The sequence below is a fragment of the Salvelinus namaycush genome, chromosome 31 (assembly GCF_016432855.1).
Source record: "Salvelinus namaycush isolate Seneca chromosome 31, SaNama_1.0, whole genome shotgun sequence".
In the NCBI taxonomy this organism is placed as follows: Eukaryota; Metazoa; Chordata; class Actinopteri; order Salmoniformes; family Salmonidae; genus Salvelinus; species Salvelinus namaycush.
In genome coordinates, this window is record NC_052337.1 from 20,906,988 (window position 1) to 20,926,769 (window position 19,782).

At 43.3% G+C, this 19,782-nt stretch overlaps 1 protein-coding gene across 1 annotated transcript in view; it reads left to right on the forward strand.

The window, feature by feature from the left end:
* The window catches only part of LOC120025830 (sarcoplasmic/endoplasmic reticulum calcium ATPase 2-like), a 60,218-nt gene that overhangs the window by 16,205 nt on the left and 24,231 nt on the right, over positions 1-19,782 (forward strand). The gene's annotated exons all lie outside the window — the stretch shown is intronic.

Sequence of the window (19,782 nt, forward strand, 5' to 3'; positions counted from 1 at the left end):
GATGATACGTTTTTAGTTTGGTTAGAGTATTAATTGATACGATTTGATGCAGTAACATTTGTTGCATAAACATTCATTTTCCTTTCTAAATTCAGATCTACTGCTGTTAAGCTCATGAACTGGGTGGCCTCTGAGCCAGGGCTATTGCCAAATATTATATCATTGTATTTAACTTCTTATGGCTGCAAGGGAAAGTATTGAGTAGCCAGATAAAACATGCCCATTTCAAACGGCCTCGTACTCAATTCTTGCTCGTACAATATGCATATTATTATTACTATTGGATAGAAAACACTCTCTAGTTTCTAAAACCGTTTGAATTATTTCTCTGAGTGAAACAGAACTCGTTCTGCAGCACATTTCCTGACCAGGAAGTGGAATGTCTGAAATCGTCGCTCTGTTCAACTTCCTGCCTATACATGGGCATGGCACGTAAGAGTCTACGTACACTTCATCGGCCTTTCTCTGGATGTCAAGAGGCTGAGAGAGAAGAAATTTTGTGTTTATCTTCATCTGAATTGGAATACAAGGTCTTTGTATGATGTGTCCCTCATTTCCGGTACTCTGAAGCGCGCGACTTGGACAGTGGGATTGCCTTCTGTTTTGCTGCCGTTATGGACGACAACTATCTCCGGCTCGGATTTTATTTGATACATGTGACCATATCATCGTAACGTATGTTTTTTCAATATAGTTTAATCAGATTATTGAAATTTTTTCGGGAGTTTTGCCGTGTTCCGTTCTCTGACTTTGTTGACGTTGGAGAGATCTGTGCCACTCGCCTAGTGTGCATGCTAAATGAAGAGGGATATTTGCCGTTCCAGATCAAAACAACGACTGTTCTGGACAAAGGACACCTTGTCCAACATTCTGACGGAAGATCACCAAAAGTAAGAAACATTTTATGATGCTATTTCTAATATCTGTCGTGCATGTGAACTGGTCGTGGGCGCCCAAGTGTTTCTGGCTATTGTGGCTACGCTAATATAACGCTACATTTTGTTTTCGCTGTAAAACATTTAATAAATCGGAAATATTGTCTGGAATCACAAGATGCCTGTCTTTCAATTGCTGTACACTATGTATTTTTCAGAAATGTTTTATGATGAGTAATTAGGTATTTGACGTTGGTGTCTGTAATTTTTCTGTCTGCTTTCGGTGCAATTTCTGATTGTAGCTGAAATGTAAACTATGATTTATACCTGAAATATGCAAATTTTTCGAACAAAACATATGCTATACAATAAATATGTTATCAGACTGTCATCTGATAAAGTTGTTTCTTGGTTAGTGGCTATTTATATCTTTATTTGGTCGAATTTGTGATAGCTACTGATGGAGTTAAAAACTGTTGGAGTAAAAAAAAGTGGTGTCTTTTGCTAACGTGGTTAGCTAATAGATTTACATATTTTGTCTTCCCTGTAAAACATTTTAAAAATCGGACATGTTGGCTTGATTCACAAGATGTGTACCTTTCATATGCTGTATTGGACTTGTTAATGTGTGAAAGTTAAATATTTAAAAAAAATATCTTTTGAATTTCGCGCCCTGCACTTTGAGCTGGCTGTTGTCATAAGTGTACCGACGTCGGGCTTGCACGCCAAACAGGTTAAAAAATAAAAGAAAGACGGTATTTTTAGTTTTTTAATAATTAATGTTCTACATTTGCTTTATGTATAGTGAGTGATCCAAGGGTCATAACACATATATTCTAAGTGATTTCAATGAGTCTTTCTCCATTCTCGTTGTTTTATACTATTCAATTCAACTTCAACCAAAACAAATTTCAGCACATTTATAATTTCGGCATTTCCTGCACTCAATTGCAGTGGTGGAAAAAGTACCCAACTGTCATACTTGAGTCGAGTAAAGATACCTTAATAAAGAATGACTCAAGTAAAAGTCACCAAGTAAAATACTAATTGAGTAAAAGTATTTGGTTTTAAATATACTTAAGTATCAAAAGTATAATTCATTTCAAATTCCATTTATTAAGCAAGCCGGATGGCCACATTGACATTTTTTTAATTATAAAAAAAAAAAAAACTGATAGCCAGGGGCATCTCCAACACTCAGACATAATTTACGAACAAAGCATTTGTGTTTAGTGAGTCCTCCAGATCAGAGGCAGTAGATGACCAGGGATGTTCTCTTGATAAGTGTGTGAATTGGACCATTTTCCTGTCCTGCTAAGCATTCAAAATGTAATTATGTAAGTACTTTTGTGTGTCGGGGAAATGTATGAAGTAAAAAGTACAGTATTTTCTCTAGGAATGTAGTGAAGTAAATGTTGTCAAACAAAAATAAAGTACAGATGCCAAGAAAATGACTTAACTAAAAATACTTTCAAGTACTACTTACGTTCTTTACACCACTGCTCAATTGAGAGAATTTCCACACTGCCACGTAGAGCTGCACGATATGGGCAAATAACCTAGGACTTATTTTTAACTAAATGTTGCAATTGCGATTTGACTTGCGAATTTAGAGCACAACTGTTGGAATCATGGAAATACAATGACTATTCTAATTCCGTAGTTAGAATATAATAGCGGGCACTTTGAATACAGTGTTTGAGATGACAACGAATTAAAATGCCAGGGAGGTGTTATTGTGACAGGGTAGGAACTAAAGTGTTGATACGTGTTTCCTAGGGGACCCTATAAGCTTTGGCTACATTGCATGTTTTCTCTTAGCTACTTCATGTAGCTAACATATTCTTGCTTTGCATATTCCTCTTTGATTTAGAAGATACTGTTGCACAAACATGATGCTGATTTTAGGTCCACACCATCACTGGTATTATCAGGCTGTATTAGCTAGCGACGTTTGCTCTTACTCAGTACATTTATTAGCTAGCTAGCTATTAGCATTAGTGGCTAACAATTAGAGTCTCACAAGATTTTATAGCAACTTTCTAAGAAAATAAACTAGCTGTCTGCTGATGTAAGAAACACACTTTTAGTGTCATTATAGAACGCTAGTGGATTTATATTAAGAAGCAAAGTGAAAACAGCATTGTCATAAACATTGTTGCATGTGCTGCATTGACCATGCAGACTGAAGTGTCTGAAGTGAAGTGCATCCTGGTTGAGGGAACATCAAATCAAATGCACTCTTTGAGTGACAGGGGGCGTGGCTAGGTCTGTGTGGAAAGTGGCACGGAGAGAGATGACTCAAAGGAGCGAAGTGAACTATAAAGAATGACTACACACGGCGTATCACATTTAACAAACCAAACATTCAAATACCGGTATAGAAGCTAAAGTAAAAACCCAAACCGGTCCCTGCATCAATACTGGTATATCATAAACTACGGTATACCGCCCAGCCCTACTCTGAGACCTGTGTGTGTAAATGATGTATGTCTATGGTGTATGTACAGTCATAGCCAAAAGTTTTGAGAATGACACAAATATTAATTTTCACAACGTTTACTGCTTCAGTGTCTTTAGATATTTTTGTCAGATGTTACTATGGAATACTGAAGTATAGTTACAAGCATTTCGTAAGTGTCAAAGGCTTTTATTGACAATTATATAAAGTTGATGCAAAGAGTCAATATTTGCAGTGTTAACCCTTCTTTTTCAAGACCTCTGCAATCCTCCCTGGCATGCTGTCAATTAACTTCTAGGCCACATCCTGACTGATGGCAGCCAATTCTTGCATAATCAATGCTTGGAGTTTGTCAGAATTTGTGGGGTTTTGTATGTCCACCTGCCTCTTGATGATTGACCACACGTTCTCAATGGGATTAAGGTCTGGGGAGTTTCCTGGCCATGGACCCAAAATATCGATGTTTTGTTCCCTGAGCCACTTAGAGCACCTTGCCATAAGGCAAAAGTGATAACTATCATGCTGGAAAAGGCATTGATCATCACCAAACTGTTCCTGGATGGTTGGGAGAAGTTGCTCTCGGAGGATGTGTTGGTACCATTCTTTATTCATGGCTGTGTTCTTAGGCAAAATTGTGAGTGAGCCCACTCCCTTGGCTGAGAAGCAACCCCACACATGAATGGTCTCAGGATGCTTTACTGTTGGCATGACACAGGACTGATGGTAGCGCTCACCTTGTCTTCTCCGGACAAGCTTTTTTCCGGATGCCCCAAACAATCGGAAAGGGTGTATTCATCAGAGAAAATGACTTTACCCCAGTCCTCAGCAGTCCAATCCCTGTACCTTTGGCAGAATATCAGTCTGTCCCTGATGTTTTTCCTGGAGAGAAGTTGCTTCTTTGCTGCCCTTCTTGACACCAGGCCATCCTCCAAAAGTCTTCGCCTCACTGTGCGTGCAGATGCACTCACACCTGCCGGCTGCCATTCCTGAGTAAGCTCTGTACTGGTAGTGCCCCGATCCCGCAGCTGAATCAACTTTAGTAGACGGTCCTGGCGCTTGCTGGACTTTCTTGGGTGACCTGAAGCCTTCTTCACAACAATTGAACGGCTCTCCTTGACGTTCTTGATGATCCGATAAATGGTTGATTTAGGTGCAATATTACTGGCAGCAATATCCTTGCCTGTGAAGCCCTTTTTGTGCAAAGCAATGATGACGGCAGTGATGCATGGCAAAGAGGGTCTTTGCAGTTAATTGCAATTCATCTGATCACTCTTCATAACATTCTGGAGTATATTGCCATCATACAAACTGAGGCAGCAGACTTTGTGAAAATTAATATTTGTGTCATTCTCAACTTTTGGCCACGACTGTAGTAGGGCTGGGTGATACATTTTAATTAATAAATTAATTTTATATGTTTTAGTGGTATTCCAATACCTCTATTCCAAGAATAGTGTTTTTTTAATAATTGTTTTTAAAAATCCGCTTGTTCTCATGATTTTGGTCTCATTACCTTCGCTCCTTCCCATTTACACACACACACACACACACACACACACACACACACACACACACACACACACACACACCCAGCCACTCACAACAAAGATGTATTTTGTTCTTTTTTTCACAAAATTAAAATCACAGTGCAGTTATCACAAAACTACCACTAACAAGTCTCCATCTTACAGGGAAAATACATTTTTTAATGAATACCTAACGCAACAATGCTGTAACGTTTCTAGGAGGGGAAGATTTTAATTTTATTAACCAGAGCTGTAGTGCAGAAGGGAGAGCAAGAGGCTCGAAGCAGAGCAGCAGCTCATGTGAGTGACACTGGGAGTAGGGAGGGGGAGAAATAGTGAACAAGTTGACTCGCGCTGGTAGATTAAGTTATTGCTAGTTACACTCAGTGGCCAGTTTTTATTGGTTTCACTCCTACAGAAACTATATAAAGCAGACAGACGGGCATGGAGGCATTCAGCTACTGTTCGATTGAATGTTAGAATGGGCAAAACGAGTGTGGTATGATCGTCTGTGCCAGGCGGGCTGGGTCCAGTCTCCTGAGCTTTCACGCACGACGTCTAGGGTTTACCAAGAACGGTGCGACAAACATCCAGTCAGCGGCAGTCCTGTGGGCTAAAATAGCTTGTTGACGAGAGATCGAAGGACATTGTCAAGAATCGTGCAAGCATACAAGCAAATAATGGCGCAGTACAACAGTGGTGTGCAAAACAGCATCTCAGAACATGCACAACTCGTCGAGTTGTGGCTATTGCAGCAGACGACCACACCGGGTTCCACTCCTATCGGCTAAAGACAAGACGACGTAATTCCAGTGGGCACGCGTTCACCAACACTGGACAATTGAGGAGTGGAAAAACATTGCATGGTCCGAAGGATTCCGGTTGCGTCATGCTGATGGCCGAGTCAGGAATTGGCATAAGCAGCATGAGTCCATGGCCCCATCCTGCCTGGGGTCAATGGTACAAGCTGGTGGTGTGAGGAATGTTATCCTGGCACACATTAGGTCCCTTGATACAAAATTGAGCAACGTTTGAACGTTTCCAACCCCTTGTAGAATCCTTGCCCCAAATAATTCAGGCTGTTTGGGATGCAAAGGGGCGTCTGACCTGCAACCATGGGTGTACCTAATGAACTGACCACTGGGTATTTATCTCAATACATTATACCTGTCTTGACTACATCAATCCAAGAGAAGCTAGTTAAGATGGCTAGCTAACATTAGCAGGCTAATTGAGACTACATAACTTGAACTGTGCGCTTTCTCCTCTTCCGAATCCTACAGTAAATAACCACTCCATTCATATTTTTAAGTTGCAGCCTACCTGTAAGCTCTTGGTGTTGTAAGCCTGGAGACAGTTGAGACATAGATTGCCTTTGAACGGGGTATGGTAGTAAACACCAGGTGCAATGGTTTGAGTGTGTCAAGAACTGTAACGCTGCTAGGTTTTTAACAGTTTAACAACAGTTTCCCGTTTGTATCAAGAATGCTCCACCACCCAAAGGGCATCCAGCCATCTTGACACAACTATGGGAAGCATTGGAGTCAACACAAGCATCCCTGTGGAATTCTTTCGACACCTTGTGGAGTCCATGCCGACAAATTGAGGATGTTCTGAGGGCAAACGGGGTGGGTTTGTAACACATGGTAACACCTTATTAGGAAGGTGTTACTGTCATAAATTATACAATTATGAATTTTACTACTTAAAAATTGACATACAGGGCCTTCGGAAAGTATTCAGACTGACTTTTTCACATTTTGTAATGTCACGGCCTTACTCTAACTCATCAAGCTACACACACTACCCCATAATGACAAAGCAAAAACAGAGTTTTAGAAATGTTTGCTAATTTATTAAAAATAAACTGAATATCACATTTTACGTAAGGATTCAGACCCTTTACTCAGTACTTTGTTGAAGCATCTTTTGCAAGCGATTACATCCTCGAGTCTTCTTGGGTATGATGCTACAAGCTTGGCACACCTGTATTTGGGAATTTCTCCCGTTCTCTGCAGATCCTCTCAACCTCTGTCAGGTTGGATGGGGTGCGTTGTTGCACAGCTATTTTCAGGTCTCCAGAGATGTTCGATAAGGTTCAAGTCCGGGCTCTGGCTGGGCCACTCAAGGAATATTCAGAGACTTGTCCCGAAGCCACTCCTGCATTGTCTTGGCTGTGTGCTTAGGGTTGTTGTCCTGTTGGAAGGTGAACCTTCGCCCCAGTCTGAGGTCCTGAGCGCTCTGGAGCAGGTTTTCATCAAGGATCTCTCTGTACTTTGCTCCGTTCATCTTTGCCTCAATCCTGAATAGTCTTCTAGTCCCTGCCTCTGAAAAACATCCCCACAGTATGATGCTGCGACCACCATGCTTCACCGTAGGGATGGTGTCAGGTTTTCTCCAGATGTGACGCTTGGCATTCAGGCCAAAGAGTTCAATATTGGTTTCATTAGACCAAAGAATCTTGTTTCTCATGATCTAGGGGTCTTTTAGGTGCCTGTTCACTCTGCTAATAAAGCCTAATATCACGTAAGCCGTTGTAGAATTTGAATGCTGAAAGAGCTGCGCAGTTGTGCAAGATTAGGATCAGGCCACCTACCTCGCGTTGGTCAGCGTGCGACGCTGGGCACAGTACGCAGTTTCACTAAGCTATTGCCTGGGGTTGTTCGGCATACAAAATTACTTGTAGATCAATGACTGTCAACCCCGTTACATGCAGTTCGACACTGAAGGAGAGGACACATCAGTTAAAAAAGATTAGAGGTGTTTTCAGAAGGAAGAAAGAATTTAATGTAAGCAGCAAAAGAATGTGGACCGGTGCACTTGTATCTTATGCATCGGTACCAGATTCAAATGTTTATCAGTGAATTGTTACATCCCTACCGTTTTTAATAGGTGTGTTTTTAGTATTTTATATGCATGTGTTCCTTTTTTTTTTGTGCGCATGCATGTTCCTTCATGTAAGAACAGCGATCAAAGCTTTGTTGGGCCTCAACTCTGCTCTCCCCAGTCGTCTCCCTGTCACGCTAAACCAGAGAGAACACCGCCTGGCATTTGTTCTGCTCATTGATTTACAGAAACTTTCACTGCCATTGATGCACCCACACACTATTTGATCTCGGCTGGTGAATGTTGTTTCAAAGTCTGGTTTAGACAACGTAGATGAGACATACCTTTTTATAGAGTTGGACCATCTATTGTACATTGGAATTAAGTTGAAATGTCAGTCCTGAGTTGAACCCTTTTTTTGTTTGCTTCATCACTCGCAATGCTCTACACTTGTCAGACTCAGTGGACACTCCCCCAACAACGAATCCTCTCAATGTAAAACTGGCAACTGTTCAGCCCGCTCTGTCTGCCCCTCTCTCTAAATGGAATGGCACTGGAGGAGGTTGTTTGAATGTGAACTCCACCCATGCTGTTGTAAAATCTACCTGTACAGTCACCTGGCTGCAGTGGGACAGGTACTTGAGATAGATTGAGTAGGCTCTGCTAAAAAGGCAAGTCATTTGCCATAGCAGGTTCTCATCAACAGTGTTTGGGATGTAGATGAGTCTCTCCCCCAACTCATACATCCGTTCTGCTAAACACTGCTCATCTCCCTGACCAATACAATAATGGCACCAGGTGAGTGGAGTTGCCTGTTACATAAGACCATGAGAGCTGTAAACGGATTGAGGGTCATATGAAATTAGTCTCTGTGTGGGTGAGGAGGGGGGTGTGATTTCTAGGACATGGGGATTGCATATTGGATTAGAATAGGGTTACAGTGAAACCAGAATACTGTGGCCTCAAAAACCCCATGTCCCCTCTGGCTCTTGGCATCCACAACTCTTTCCCACGACTTACTTCCTCTTGTCATCCGGACCAGGCCTCCTCAGATTGGCTTTTCTCCTTCAGCTTCAACCAATTCATGGCCCTGTCCCTGTTTAGTCTCCTTGTTCTCCCTGTCACCCAGCTTCCTAGAAAATTACTTTTCTTTCTCTCTGCCTCAAAGGAAAGGTTGGAGGTGTTTGAGACGGTTTGCCTATTATTTAAGACTCTTGCCTTTTCCCACTCCTGCCACTGCACTCAGGAAGTCAAATGAAGGGCTTTAGTTAACCCCTCACACTCCAATTCCAGAGTAACAAGAGTAACTACATACCAGTAAGGCAGAATATGTGGATGTTTGTGAGGTGAATAAGGAAAGGAGTTGATGCATGACATGAATTGATGTCGCTAAGTAGCATCAGTATTATATCCTGGCCCCGAGTCCTTAGAGCTGCCAAAGAGGAATCTTAAGTATTTTCAAGAGTAAGGGTTTAAACAGAGTTCTGCAGTGTGTGTACATCGGTGACCGTTATCTCGTGAATATCCCACCTTTTGGCTTTATCTAAGCAGAGCGCAAAACGTGCCATGTACGGTCCTTCCGCCTAACCCCCCCCCTGAAGAGTGAGTCAGAGCTGACAGGCTGGGCTGGAGCTGCTGTCTCCACCTTTCTGGAGCCCAGTGACATTGGAAGTCTACCGGCAAGATTATACCCATCTACTTACCTTCCACTTGCTTACATACTGTACATTTGAATTAATTTGTTTACTTGTCAAAGACCACGCACAGTTTTGTTTGCAGTATACACTGAACTGTTTAGTCGATCTCTTACACACTGATTTGCTGCTCATCTGGAAACAGTCAAGCCAATCAGTGCTGTCAAATCTCAAACGCTACACCTGCCTTCCTTTAGACTGCATCAATGATCCGGTATCTCCCCACTGTTAGACCATAATCAACACGTTTTCCATGACTCAGTGGTTTTTATGTAAGTTGCTCAAAATAGTCTGTCCCCAAGTTTTTGTCCCCCAAAAATGTCTGTCAGCAAAGGAATTGGTGTCCTTTTGGGGTCATACCAGACTGCAACCATGGGGTCAGGGGTCTTTCTCTTCCTCTGAGATTGTGGAAGGGGGGGGGGGGGGGGGGGGGGTTATGGAGATGGGTTGGCGACAGCATGCTACCGACCCCTCAGGTACTAAAAACACACAGTGATGTTGTTAACGTAGGTGGAGAGAATGACCTGAACATGAGCTGTGGCGCGTGCCAGAAACCTTAGAGTGCCTTCACCACCTCCTCAGCTGTGGCTTTCACTTTAACCGCCTGCCTTCAACCCCCCCCCCCCAAGTGGGAGAGTGCAACCATGCATTCACCCGGGACAGACGTGAGGAGGAAAGGGAGCGGGAGCCTGGGCTAAGCAGCTGTCAAGACTAGGTTTAGCTTAGTGTTGCTGCTTACAGTGTCATTCTCAGGCACTCTGCAAAAGGTTGCTTTCTAGATATATTCCCTCCTTCTCCTCCCTCGTTTTTCTATTCACCCACAGTTGGCTATGAGTAACAGGGATTCTGTGTTGTAAAACGTTGGAACAGCAGCAGTAATTCGTCTTTCACCACCTCTCCTTCCAATACATTTTTTTTTTGTGTTATATGTGTGTGAGTTGGACCACCGCAGGCTCTGGCTTTGTGGTCTTGTTGCCTTCTACAACATCCCACCACCATGGCAGTGCTGGCAAGGTAGTCCAAGGGGCATAGACAGGATGTAATGTTTACAAAGGGCACGATTTGATCAGATAATTCATTAGCGAACTTTCCTTGCAATTTTCTTTCATGTGTTTAGGCTTTTGTCCTCAAGCGATCTGTTTAACTCTACCCAATCTGTCTTTCCCTCTTCTCATTCTCATCTGGCTCTCTTCATCCTCCCTTTTCTCTTTTTTCTTTCTTCATTACACAACCGACACTAAGGGGCTGTCTGATTTTATTAGGTCATGGATGTAAGTTAACACAGCATGCTGTGTATTTGTAGGCGGTAATAGGCTACACGAGGAGTCGGCAACCTGTCTCATGTGAAATGGCAATTTATCTTACCATTTCTACCGATCTGCATGCCAGTTATGGTTTTCATATGCACATTTTCGTGAAACAGTTTAATTTAATTTATAATAACGGCTTCATATCTCAATCGTTGTCATGTGGTTAATTACAATTCTATCCAAATCTAAATGAAAATTATACTTTTTAGGTTTGTATCTTCTCTTGCCAAGTATGTAAAAATAGCCTACATAAAGCCAACAAATAAAAACATTGCAGCCTGCAGGTAGAAAATATCCTATAAATCACATTGGCTACACATGGCCTGTCTGCATCGAATTTGAAACATTGTATCAACTATTAACTTAGGTCAGGCCTGAAGCTTGCACTAGTCAACTTGCAGCATTGTATAAAATATTCTGGGCCCTCACTTTCCCTCACCAGTGAGCTCAGGACAGACACAGCTGTAGGCTATTTGCACACGGGATAAGAAGCTTGGGCAGAAGCTCACTGGCGCTTATTACCGGCACCTCAAATGTTCTACTGCTTGAGCTCCTGTTCCTCTTATAGAATATTAGCTCAAAAGTATTGTGGAGCTCCTGCACCTACATACAAACATTACCAGCACCCAAAATGAGTACCGTTACCTACTTCAGTCCAAGTCAAGCCCTGATAAGAAGGAATCAAGTAGGCCTATTTTATGACGTTTCCACTGGGTTAGAGCGTGACATTTTTCCCTTTCACGCTGAGTGGTTATCGAAAGGGACAGAGCTGGAAAGAGTTTTCAGATACATTGATGAACTATTGTAATTCTCAATGGATTTAAAAACAGACTTTGTTTGCTTGCTGTTCGAGGTGAAGAAAAAATTACTTTGAGAAGCTCCACAGGTCATTAGTGGTGGTGCGTTAAGCCAATCAGAAATATTTCACATTTCTATGCCTACATTTCTGCACAGGCCAGGTAGGCTATAGGCCTACTTCTATGCGTGCGGGTCTTTACTCACTATTAACAGGAGCAAAGTAACAAAAGTTGAAGATAAGAAATGGTAAGTGTACAACTGGTGATATATGTAATGAGGAATTGATATACACTAAGAATCAAATGCAAATAATTCACACAATGAAGTTATGAAACAAGGAATGTGCTCAAATTGTTGGGAGAGAGTGCATATTCTACAGGGAGAAGTACAATTCGCATCTGGGCGCATGGTCAATCTGACTTCTGCAATGGCCATGTAGCATTTACAGTGATATGGCCTCAGCAGAAGTCAGGGCATTCATACTTCTTGCGCATCGCAGTGCAGAGTTGTTGTCAAGGATGTGAGCTTGTGTTTTATACAGGATGTACTGCCCCCACCTACCGTCAACAAATCAAAAATGCTGAGCTATACAGAGCCCTCCACGCTGTTAAATTTGGGAGGCGCTTGGTGATGCATTAGCGTTTGGACTCTGCATGCCTCTGGAGGCTCCGCAATTGCATCACAACCTCCATATGGCGCCTCCAACCACATTTTCAGATCAAGCATAAATTGGCTTTTAGTCTAGGGCGCCGCAATGGATTAGTTCACTGAGGTGTGCATGCATACATATCGTACCAGTCAAAAGTTTGGACACATACATTTACATTTAAGTCATTTAGCAGACGCTCTTATCCAGAGCGACTTACAAATTGGTGCATTCACCTTATGATATCCAGTGGAACAACCACTTTACAATAGTGCATCTAAATCTTTTAAGGGGGGGGGGTTAGAAGGATTACTTTATCCTATCCTAGGTATTCCTTAAAGAGGTGGGGTTTCAGGTGTCTCCGGAAGGTGGTGATTGACTCCGCTGACCTGGCGTCGTGAGGGAGTTTGTTCCACCATTGGGGTGCCAGAGCAGCGAACAGTTTTGACTGGGCTGAGCGGGAACTGTACTTCCTCAGAGGTAGGGAGGCGAGCAGGCCAGAGGTGGATGAACGCAGTGCCCTTGTTTGGGTGTAGGGCCTGATCAGAGCCTGAAGGTACGGAGGTGCCGTTCCCCTCACAGCTCCGTAGGCAAGCACCATGGTCTTGTAGCGGATGCGAGCTTCAACTGGAAGCCAGTGGAGAGAGCGGAGGAGCGGGGTGACGTGAGAGAACTTGGGAAGGTTGAACACCAGACGGGCTGCGGCGTTCTGGATGAGTTGTAGGGGTTTAATGGCACAGGCAGGGAGCCCAGCCAACAGCGAGTTGCAGTAATCCAGACGGGAGATGACAAGTGCCTGGATTAGGACCTGCGCCGCTTCCTGTGTGAGGCAGGGTCGTACTCTGCGAATGTTGTAGAGCATGAACCTACAGGAACGGGTCACCGCCTTGATGTTAGTTGAGAACGACAGGGTGTTGTCCAGGATCACGCCAAGGTTCTTAGCGCTCTGGGAGGAGGACACAATGGAGTTGTCAACCGTGATGGCGAGATCATGGAACGGGCAGTCCTTCCCCGGGAGGAAGAGCAGCTCCGTCTTGCCGAGGTTCAGCTTGAGGTGGTGATCCGTCATCCACACTGATATGTCTGCCAGACATGCAGAGATGCGATTCGCCACCTGGTTATCAGAAGGGGGAAAGGAGAAGATTAATTGTGTGTCGTCTGCATAGCAATGATAGGAGAGACCATGTGAGGATATGACAGAGCCAAGTGACTTGGTGTATAGCGAGAATAGGAGAGGGCCTAGAACAGAGCCCTGGGGGACACCAGTGGTGAGAGCACGTGGTGCGGAGACAGATTCTCGCCACGCCACCTGGTAGGAGCGACCTGTCAGGTAGGACGCAATCCAAGCGTGGGCCGCGCCGGAGATGCCCAACTCGGAGAGGGTGGAGAGGAGGATCTGATGGTTCACAGTATCAAAGGCAGCCGATAGGTCTAGAAGGATGAGAGCAGAGGAGAGAGAGTTAGCTTTAGCAGTGCGGAGCGCCTCCGTGACACAGAGCAGAGCAGTCTCAGTTGAATGACTAGTCTTGAAACCTGACTGATTTGGATCAAGAAGGTCATTCTGAGAGAGATAGCAGGAGAGCTGGCCAAGGACGGCACGTTCAAGAGTTTTGGAGAGAAAAGAAAGAAGGGATACTGGTCTGTAGTTGTTGACATCGGAGGGATCGAGTGTAGGTTTTTTCAGAAGGGGTGCAACTCTCGCTCTCTTGAAGACGGAAGGGACGTAGCCAGCGGTCAAGGATGAGTTGATGAGCGAGGTGAGGTAAGGGAGAAGGTCTCCGGAAATGGTCTGGAGAAGAGAGGAGGGGATAGGGTCAAGCGGGCAGGTTGTTGGGCGGCCGGCCGTCACAAGACGCGAGATTTCATCTGGAGAGAGAGGGGAGAAAGAGGTCAAAGCACAGGGTAGGGCAGTGTGAGCAGAACCAGCGGTGTCGTTTGACTTAGCAAACGAGGATCGGATGTCGTCGACCTTCTTTTCAAAATGGTTGACGAAGTCATCCGCAGAGAGGGGGGGGGGGGGGGGGGAGAGGAGGATTCAGGAGGGAGGAGAAGGTGGCAAAGAGCTTCCTAGGGTTAGAGGCAGATGCTTGGAATTTAGAGTGGTAGAAAGTGGCTTTAGCAGCAGAGACAGAAGAGGAAAATGTAGAGAGGAGGGAGTGAAAGGATGCCAGGTCCGCAGGGAGGCAAGTTCTCCATTTCCGCTCGGCTGCCCGGAGCCCTGTTCTGTGAGCTCGCAATGAGTCGTCGAGCCACGGAGCAGGAGGGGAGGACCGAGCCGGCCTGGAGGATAGGGGACATAGAGAGTCAAAGGATGCAGAAAGGGAGGAGAGGAGGGTTGAGGAGGCAGAATCAGGAGATAGGTTGGAGAAGGTTTGAGCAGAGGGAAGAGATGATAGGATGGAAGAGGAGAGAGTAGCGGGGGAGAGAGAGCGAAGGTTGGGACGGCGCGATACCATCCGAGTAGGGGCAGAGTGGGAAGTGTTGGATGAGAGCGAGAGGGAAAAGGATACAAGGTAGTGGTCGGAGACTTGGAGGGGAGTTGCAATGAGATTAGTGGAAGAACAGCATCTAGTAAAGATGAGGTCAAGCGTATTGCCTGCCTTGTGAGTAGGGGGGGAAGGTGAGAGGGTGAGGTCAAAAGAGGAGAGGAGTGGAAAGAGGGAGGCAGAGAGGAATGAGTCAAAGGTAGACGTGGGGAGGTTAAAGTCACCCAGAACTGTGAGAGGTGAGCCATCCTCAGGAAAGGAACTTATCAAGGCGTCAAGCTCATTGATGAACTCTCCAAGGGAACCTGGAGGGCGATAAATGATAAGGATGTTAAGCTTGAAAGGGCTGGTAACTGTGACAGCATGGAATTCAAAGGAGGCGATAGACAGATGGGTCAGGGGAGAAAGAGAGAATGTCCACTTGGGAGAGATGAGGATCCCAGTGCCACCACCCCGCTGACCAGAAGCTCTCGGGGTGTGCGAGAACACGTGGGCAGACGAGGAGAGAGCAGTAGGAGTAGCAGTGTTATCTGTGGTAATCCATGTTTCCGTCAGTGCCAAGAAGTCGAGGGACTGGAGGGAAGCATAGGCTGGGATGAACTCTGCCTTGTTGGCCGCAGATCGGCAGTTCCAGAGGCTGCCGGAGACCTGGAACTCCACGTGGGTCGTGCGCGCTGGGACCACCAGGTTAGAGTGGCAGCGGCCACGCGGTGTGAAGTGTTTGTATGGTCTGTGCAGAGAGGAGAGAACAGGGATAGACAGACACATAGTTGACAGGCTACAGAAGAGGCTACGCTAATGCAAAGGAGATTGGAATGACAAGTGGACTACACGTCTCGAATGTTCAGAACGTTAAGCTTACGTTGCAAAAATCTTATTGACTAAAATGATTAAAATGATACAGTACTGCTGGCTGGTGAAGCAGGCTAGCTAGCAGTGGCTGCGTTGTTGACTTTGTTTGAAAGTGTTGCTGGCTAGGTAGCCTCGATGACTGGCTAGATAATTACTCTAAACTACACAATTATCTTAGATACAAAGACAGCAAAGACAACTATGTAGCTAGCTAACACTACACTAATCAAATCGTTCCGTTGTAATGTTTCGGTAGAAGTTGGCTAGCTGGCTAGCTAGCAGTGTTGACAACGTTAGAAGGACGAAAATAGCTGGCTAGATAACCTCGATAATTACTCTAAACTACACAATTATCTTTGATACAAAGACGGCTATGTAGCTAGCTAAGAAAAAAGTGCTAAGATCAAACAAATCAAACCGTTGTACTGTAATGAAATGTAAATCTTCTCATTCCAGGGCTTTTCTTTATTTTGACTATTTTCTACATTGCAGAATAATAGTGAAGGCATCAAAACTATGAAATAACACATATGGAATCATGTAGTAAGCAAAAGTATTAAACTAATCAAAATATTTTATAGATTATTCAAAGCAGCCACTCTTTGCCTTGATGACAGCTTTGCACACTCTTGGCATTCTCTCAACCAGCTTCATGAGGAATGCTTTTCCAACAGTCTTGAAGGAGTTGCCACACATGCTGAGCACTTGTTGGCTCCTTTTCCTTCACTCTGCAGTCCAACTCATCCCAAACCATCTTAATTGGGTTGAGGTCGGGTGATTTGTGGAGGCCAGGTCATCTGATGCAGCACTCCATCACTCTCCTTCTTGGTCAAATAGCCCTCACACAGCCTGGAGGTGTGTTTTGGGTCATTGTCCTGTTGGAAAAACAAACAGTCCCACTAAGCGCAAACTAGATGGGGATGGCGTATGGAGGGAGGGAGGGAAACGAATGCTATGGTAGCCGTGCTGGTTAAGTGTGCCTTGAATTCTAAATAAATCAGTGTCACCAGCAAAGCAAAGCACCCCCACACCCCTCTGTGTCACAAAGACACGGAGTTTGGAACCAAACATCTCAAATTTGGACTCCAGACCAAAGGACAGATTTCCACCGGTCTAATGTTCATTGCTCGTGTTTCTTGGCCCAAGCAAGTCTTATTATTGGTGTCCTTTTAGTAGTGGTTTCTTTGCAGCAATTCGACAATGAAAGCCTGATTTCACACAGTCTGCTCTGAACAGTTGATGTGTTTGTTACTTGAACTCTGAAGCCTTTCTTTGGGCTGCCATCTGAGGTGCTGTTAATTTGAGTTAACTTATCCTCTGCAGCAGAGGTAACTCTGGGTCTTCCTTTCTTGTGGCTGTCCTCATGAGAGCCAAAGCGCTTATGGTTTTTGCGACTGCACTTGAAGAAATGTTCAACGTTCTTAAAAAGTTCTGTATTGAATGACCTTCATGTCTTGAAGTAATGATGGACTGTCGTTTCTCTTTGCTTATTTGAGCTGTTTTTGCCATAATATGGACCCGGTCTTTTACCAAAAAGGGCTATCTTCTGTATACCACCCGTATCTTGTCACAACAACTAATTGGCTCAAACGCATTAAGAAGGAAAGAAATTCCACAAAATAACTTTTAACCTGTCTAGCCCCGGGGTTCCGCTAGCGGAACTCCTCCCACATTACACTGAAAAGGCAGCGCGCGAAATTCAAAAAATATTTTTGAGAAATATTTAACTTTCACACATTAACAAGTCCAATACAGCAAATGAAAGATAAACATCTTGTGAATCCAGTCAACATGTCCGATTTTTAAAATGTTTTACAGCGAAAACACCACGTATATTTATGTTAGCTCACCACCAAATACAAAAAAGCACAGACATTTCTTTCACAGCACAGGTAGCTTGCACAAAACCAACCTAACTAACCAACAACCAACCAAACTAACCAAGAAACAACTTCATCAGATGACAGTCTTATAACATGTTATACAATAAATCTATGTTTTGTTCAAAAAATGTGCATATGAGGTATAAATCATAGTTTTACATTGCAGCTACCATCACAGCTACCATCACAAATAGCACCGAAGCAGCCAGAGTAATTAGACACCAACGTGAAGTACCTAAATACTCATCATAAAATATTTATGAAAAATATATGGTGTACAGCAAATGAAAGACAAACATCTTGTGAATCCAGCCAATATTTCAGATTTTTTAAGTGTTTTACAGCGAAAACACAATATAGCATTATATTAGCTTACCACAATAGCCAAAAACACAACCCATTTATCAGCAGCAAAAGTTAGCGATCGCAAAAAAACAGCAAAAGATATATAATTTTTCACTAACCTTGAAAAGCTTCATCAGATGACAGTCCTATAACATCAGGTTATACAATACACGTATGTTTTGTTAGAAAATGTGCATATTTAGAGCTGAAATCCGTGGTTATACATTGTGAAAACGTAGCAACTATTTTCCAGAATCTCCGGATATATTTCATAAACTTTACTAAAAAATACATGTTGTACAGCAAATGATAGATACACTAGTTCTTAATGCAATCGCCGTGTTAAAATTCTAAAAATAACTTTAGTACGACATACAGCTTACGTTATAGCGAGACAGCGCCCAAAATAAGAGCGGAATATACGTCTAAACATTTTCGACAGAAATACGAAATAACATCATAAATGGGTCCTACTTTTGCTGAGCTTCCATCAGAATCTTGTACAAGGGGTCCTTTGTCCAGAATAATCGTTGTTTGGATTTAGAATGTCCTCTTCGTCTGTTGAATTAGCAATCAAAACTAGCCAAGTGGCGCGAAGCTGTCCATCGTCACCAAACGCAGAGAACGGAACACGCCAAAACTCCCGAAAAAATTTCAATAATCTGATAAAACTATATTGAAAAAACATACTTTACGATGATATTATCACATTTATCAAATAAAATCAAAGCCGGAGATATTAGACTATATTAGAATTTTTTCTGAAGCCAATACTGATGTCCTTCCCGCGCCTTCCTGAACAAAGGAAATTGGGGTCATGTCATTCCAAGACCTCTCTTTTGACCATAGATATAGCTAGACACCCCATTTCACCGCTCACTGTCTATTGACATCTAGTGGAAGGCGTATGAAGTGCATGTATACTAATAGATTTCAAGCAAATTTATAGGGAGGCCCTGGAACAGAGCCTCAATTTCAGATTTTTCACTTTCTGACAGGAAGTTTGCTGCAAAATGAGTTCTGTTTTACTCACAGATATAATTCAAACGGTTTTAGAAACTAGAGTGTTTTCTATCCAATAGTAATAATAATATGCATATTGTACGAGCAAGAATAGAGTACGAGGCCGTTTAAATTGGGCACGATTTTTCCCCAAAGTGAAAATAGCGCCCTCTATCCTCAACAGGTTAACAAAGCACACCTGTTAATTGAAATGCATTCCAGGTGACTACCTCATGAAGCTGGTTGAGAGAATGCCAAGAGTGTGCAAAGCTGTCATCAAGGCAAAGTGTGGCTACTTTGAAGAATCTCAAATATAAAATATTTTTATTAACACTTTTTTGGTTACTAGATTGCATATGTGTTTATTTCATAGTTTTGATGTCTTCAATACTCTACAATGTAGAAAATAGTTCTCAAAAATAAAGAAAAACCCTTGAATGAGTTGGTGTCCCAACTTGACTGTTACTGCTCGACTAAAACAATCTGTCGACCAACAGCCTAACAACCAAACAATGACCAGTCGACTAATTGGGGTCAGCCCTAGACTAATGGCACGAATAGGGCTGTGTCTTTCCTCAAGAACTGTTTTATCTATGGAGTTATTCATAAATGCCCTTCATTTCTTTCATTGAGCTTTGGTTTTTGGATTCACCATTGATAGCAACGATCCTGTCAAAGACATGCTGTTAGGCTACTTGATGATCAACTTGTCGAATGAAGACCTATTCTTACAAGTGCTCTGCTCTCATTGTCTTCAAAAGTAGGTTACCCTACTCCATGACCCTCTTGTGTATTGGGAACGTGGTTCACTATTAGCTAGTTTTGTTTAGGGGCACTTTGACTGACTTTTCATAAATTAGTCCACAGGGGGCTTGGGAAATCTTTTGTCATTGTATTTTTTCTTTTGATCTACCCTCATCTCGCTCCCTCCTTTCTCTCCTACCAATTCATCCTTCAATCTCCCGTCGATTTATCTGCACTGAACAAAAATATAAATGCAACATGTAAAGTGTTTGTTTCCTGAGCTGAAATAAGATCCCAGAAATGTTCCGTACGCACAAGTTATTTCTATCAAATT